This window comes from Mustela nigripes, chromosome 4 (assembly GCF_022355385.1).
Source record: "Mustela nigripes isolate SB6536 chromosome 4, MUSNIG.SB6536, whole genome shotgun sequence".
NCBI classification, from domain to species: Eukaryota; Metazoa; Chordata; class Mammalia; order Carnivora; family Mustelidae; genus Mustela; species Mustela nigripes.
In genome coordinates, this window is record NC_081560.1 from 156204406 (window position 1) to 156210405 (window position 6000).

The 6000-nt window shown below is 36.9% G+C and overlaps 1 pseudogene; it reads left to right on the forward strand.

Annotated features, from left to right (window-relative positions):
• The first annotated feature begins 4754 nt into the window (after positions 1–4754).
• LOC132016459 (NADH dehydrogenase [ubiquinone] iron-sulfur protein 8, mitochondrial-like) lies at positions 4755–5297 on the forward strand (annotated as a pseudogene).
• Positions 5298–6000: the final 703 nt, after the last annotated feature.

Consider the following 6000-nt stretch of genomic DNA (forward strand, 5'->3'; position numbering starts at 1 on the left):
ATATGACTTCTTCTTTCAGGAACAGGAGACTTAACTGGCTTTTCTAACACAGAGAAGCAGACAGAAATGTAGAGTAAGGCAGAGGAATTTATCCCAAATGAAAGAACAAGGTAAGGTCATAGACAGAGATGTAAGTTAAAAGATATAAGTAACATCCCTGATGAAGAATTAAAACAACAATCATAAGGATATTCACTGGATTTGAGAAAAGAATGGAAGACTTCAGGAAGACCCTTACCACAGAGGTAAAAGAGTTAATAAAGAATCAGAGATGAAGAGTGCAATAAACAAGATGAGAAACATGTTTGATGCAATGAACAGCAAACTGGAAGAAGCAGAGGAATGAATAACTTAGAAAACAAAGGGGTGGAAAACAATGAAACTCAACAGAAGAGAGAAAGAGGAATTATGTAAAACAAGACTAGACCAGGAACTCAGTGACTCCAAATGTAATAACATTTGTATTATAGGAGTATCAGAAGAAGAGATAATAGGGGGCAGAACATTTATTTAAAGAAATAAGAGTTGAAAATGTCCCTAATCTGGGAAAACAGACATCTAGATCAAGGAAGCACAGAGAATTCCCATCAAAAAAAAAAAAAAAAAAAAAAAACAAAAAAAAAAAACAAAAAAAAAAAAAAAAAAAAAAAAAAAACCTCAAGCAAACTCCAAAATATAATGTAATTGAATTTGCAAAATTTAGTGATAAAGAAAAAGTCCTCGGAGCAGTAAGATAAAAGAAGTCACTAATTTACAAGAGAAAACCCATAAGGCTAGCTGATTTTTCAATAGAAACTTGGCAGGCCAGAAGGAGGTAGTATGATATATTCAAAGTGATAAATGGGAAAAGTAAGCAGCCTAGAATGTTCTACCCAGCAAAGCTATCATTCAGAACAGGAGGAGAGACAAAGAGTTTCTAAAATGAACACAGCTTAAAGAAATTCCTGTTAACTAAACCAGTCCTGCATGAAATATTAAAGGGGACTCCTTGAGTGGAAAGGAGAGACCAAAAGTGATAGTATAAAGACAGGATACACCAAAGCAGTAAAAATGAACATTTCTATAAAAGAAATCAATCACAGAACTCATCAAAAAAAGGATATAAAATATAATAACAAATACCTAAAACGTGAGGAGGAGGGAAGAATGGGTTCAAACTTAAATGACCACCAACTTAATATGGACTGCTATCTGCATGAGATTAAATACAAACCTAAGAGTAAACATATACCAGAAACTAATAAACATGCAAAAAATAAAGAGAAAAAAATCCCAAATATATCACTAAAGAAAATCAGAAAAACATGAGCAGGAAGACAAGAAAGGATCAGAGAAAATCTCCAGAAATAACCACAAAACAAGTAGTAAAATGACCTTAAATATGTATCTATTAATAATTACTTTGAATGTGAATGGACTGAAAGCTCTGATCAAAAGAGATAGGGGCCAAAACAAACAAGATCAAGCTATGTGCTGCCTACAAGAGACTCATTTTAGACCTAGATGGAAAGTGAGGGGATAGAGAAACATTTATTATGTAAATGGATATCAAAAGAAAGCCAGACTAACAATATTTATATTGGATGAAGTAGACGTTAAAACAGACTGTAACAAGAGACTAAGAAGGAGACAAAATAATAATAAAGGGGACAATCCAACAAGAAGATATAACAATTGTAAATATTTATGCAACCAACTTGGAGCACCGAAATATATAAAACAGTAACAAACATAAAGGAGCTAATTGATGACAATACAATAATAGTTGTGGACTTTAATACCCCACTTACTCAATGGACAGATCATCTAAACAGAAAATCCCCAAGGAAACAATGGCTTTGAATGACACACTAGACCAGATGGACTAAACAAAAATATTCAGAATACCCCATCCTAGAATAAGAGAATAGACAGTTTTTTCAAGGGCACTTGGAACATTCTCCAGAATAGAGCACATATTTGACCACAAAACTGACCTCAACAAATATAAGAAGATTGGAAGTCACACCACGACCTTTTTCTGACTACAATGCTACAAAACTAGATGTCAAAAATAAGAAGAATCTGAAAATATCACAAATACAAGAAGGTCAAACAGCATCCTAATAAACAATCAATGGGTCAACCATAAATCAAAGAAGACATTTTAAAAACACATGTAAACAAATAAAAATGAAAACATAATAGTCCAAAACATTTGGGATGCAGCAAAATCTAAGAGGGAAGTATATAGCAATCCAGGCCTAATTCAAGAAGAAAAATCTCAAACAACCAAACCTTACACCAAAAGGGGCTAGAAAAGGAACAAATAAAGCCTAAAATCAGCAAAAGGACATAATAAAGATTAGAGCAGAAATATGATATAAAAACTAAAAAACAAACCAATCAATGAAACCAGGAGCAGGTTTTTTTGAAAAAAATTAATAAAATTTAAAAACCTCTAGCCAGGCATACCAAAAAGAGAAAAGACCCAAATAAATAATATCACAAATGAGGAGAAATCACCACTTCTACCACCACTAGAGAAATACAAACCACTATAAGAGAATATTATGAAAAACTATATGTCAACAAATTGAACAACCTAGAACAAATGAATAAATTCCTAGAAATAAAACTACCAAAACTGAAACAGAAAGAAATAAACTCAAACAGACTGATAACCAGCAAAGAAACTGAATCAGTAATCAAATATCTCCCAACAAACAAAAGGCCTGGACCAGATGGAAGGAAAACCTCAAAATTCATTCAGAGAGGCCAGCATTCCCAAGATAACAAAACCAGATAAAAAACAACAACAAAGGTAACTACAGACCAGTATCTCTGATGAACATAGATGCAAAAATCCCTAACAAAATAGTAACAAATCAAATCCAACAATACCTTTAAAAGGTCATTCACTGGGCGCCTAGGTGGCTCAGTGGGTTAAGCCGCTGCCTTAGGCTCAGGTCATGATCTCAGGGTCCTGGGATCGAGTCCCGCATCGGGCTCTCTGCTCGGCAGGGAGTCTGCTTCCTCCTCTCTCTCTCTCTGCCTGCCTCTCTGCCTACTTGTGATCTTTCTCTGTCAAATAAATAAATAAAATCTTTAAAAAAAAAAAAAAAGTCATTCACCACAACCAAGTGGAACTTATTCCTGGGTTGCCAGGGCGATTCAATATTAACAAATCAATCAACATGATACACCGCATTAATAAAAGAAAGGATAAGAACCATATGATCCTTTCAATAGATTCAGAAAAGGCATTTGAAGAAGTACAACATCCATATGTAATTTTTAAAAAGAACCAGTAAAGTAGCTTTAGAGGGAACATATGTGAATATAATAAATGCATATATGAAAAATGCACAGCTAAAATCCTCAATGGGAAAAAAACTGAGAGCTTCTCACCTACGATCAGGAATAAGACAGTGATGACCACTCACCACTTTTACTCAGCATAGTACTGGAAGTCCTAGCCATAGCAAACAGACAACAAAACAAAAGAAGAGGTGTCTAAATCAGCAGTAAAGAAAAACCTTGTACTATTTGCAGGTGACATATTACACATAGAAAACCCTAAGAACTCCACCAATAAACTGCTAGAATTGATAAATGAATTCAGGAAAGTCATAGGATTCAAATATCAATGTACAGAAATATGTTGCATTTCCATACACCAATAATGAAGAAGTGGAAGTGGAAATTAAGGAATCAATCCTATTTACAATTGCACCAAAAATAAGAAAGGTAGGAATAAACCCAAGACAAAAGACCTGCACTCTGAGAACTTAAAAATGCTGATAAAAAGAAACTGAAGATGACACAAAGAAATGGAAAGATATTCCATGTTCATGGAGTAGAAGAACAAATATTGTTAAAACGTCTATTCTACTCAAAGCAATCTACAGATTTAAACCAATCCCTATCAAAACACCACCAGCTTGTTTTTTTTCGAAGAGTTAGAACAATTCTAAAATTTGTATGAAACTACAAAAGACCTTGCATAGCCAAAACAATTTGAAAAAGAGCAACAAAACAGGAAGTCTCACCCTCCCAGATTTCAAGATACACTACAAAGGTGTAGTAATCAAAACAGAAAAGTACTGGCCTAAAAATAGAAGCATAGATCAATGGAAAAGAATAAAGAGTCTAGAAAAAAAGAAAAAAATAATAATGGTTATATCATCAATTAATCTTCAACAAGAGGCAAGAATATACAATGGGAAAAAGTCTCTTCAATAAATGGTGGGCAAACTGGACAACAATATACAGAAGAATGAAGCTAGACTCCTTCCTCTCACCATACACAAAAATTAACTCAAAATGGATTAAGGAACTAAATGTGAGACCTGGAGCCATAGAAATCCTTGAAAAGAGCATAGGCAGTGATTTCTCAGACATTGGCTATAGCAACACTTTTCTAGATAGGTCTCCTCAGGCAAGGGAAACAAAAGCAAAAATAAACTATCAGGACTACAACAAAACAAAAAGTTTCTGGACAGGAAACAATCGATAAAACTACATGACACCCTATGGAATGGAAGAAGATATTTGCAAATGACATATGCAGTAAAGGGTTAGTATCCAAGATACATAAAGAATTTAAACTCAACTAACAAAAACCAAATAATCCAATTTAAAAATTGGTAGAAGAGGGACAGGTCACTGGGCATGGAAAGGAGCAAGATGGGCTGCCTCACTCCACGTAGGCTGCTTCCGTGCTGGCCCAGCCTGCCCTTACAGGGTATTCCACTGGCCACACCCTTGTGGGCATGACCTACAAGCTCTTGAACATGCAGAAGCCATCATGAACATGAAGTCAGTGACTGGTAGGGCACTCAGGACCTGCTGTGGTCTGAGTTCTTCCGAGGCCTGGGCATGACCCTGAACTACCTGTTCCAGGAGCCCCTTGTCATCAACTACCCACTCAAGAAGGGCCAGCTGAGCCCACGCTTACAGGGGGACAGGGCTGCACGCACTGTGCCACTACCCATCTGGAGAGGAGCACTGCCTGCCTTGCCTATAAGCTTTGTGCAGCTGTTTGCCCCATCCAGGCCATCACCACCAAGGCTGAGCCCACCACCAGTGGCAGCTGCCAGGCCACCCACTAAGACATGGATATGACCAAATGCATCTACTGTGGCTTCTGCCACATGGCCTGCCTCATGGAGGCCAGCACCAAGGGTCCCAACTTTGAGTTCCCCGCGGAGATACACAAGTTGCTGCTGTACAACAGGAGAAACTGCTCAGCAATGGGGGCAGGTGGGAAGATGAGATGTCCCGCCAACATCCAGGCTGACGACCTTTATCGCTGATGCCCCCATCCTGTTGGCCCGCAGCCCCTGAGGCCTGATAAAAAAGCTCTGTCCTCCCAAAAATGGGCAGAAAACATGAACAGACCTCTCTCCTATATCCAGATGGCCAAGAAACATACAAAAAGATGCTCAACGTCACTCATCATAAAGGAAATGCAAATAAAACCACAATGAGGTATTACCTCACACCTGTCAGAATGGCTAAAATCATAAACACAAGAGACAACAAGTGCTGGCAAGGAGGTGGAGTGAAAGGAACCTGCCTACACTATTGGTGGGAATGCAAACTGGTGCAGGCACTCTGGAAAACAGTATGCAGATTCCTCAAAAAGTTAAAATAGGATTACTCTATGACCCAGTATTCCACTACTGGTATTTACTTCCAAAATAAAAAAACACAAATTCAAGAAGATATATGCACCCCTCTGTTTACTGCAGGATTATTTACAACAGCCAAACTATGGAAGCAATCCCAATGTCCATCAATAGATGAATTAATAAAGAAGAGTATCATATGTATGTGTGTATACAAACACACACACACACACAGGAATACTCAGCCATAAAAAGAATGATATCTTGCCATTTGTAAGAAGTATATAAAGAGTATAATGCTAAGTGAAATCAGTGAAAGAAAGACAAATACCAGATGGTCTCACTCATACATAGAATTTAAGAAACAAAGAAGAAAAAAATGAGAGAC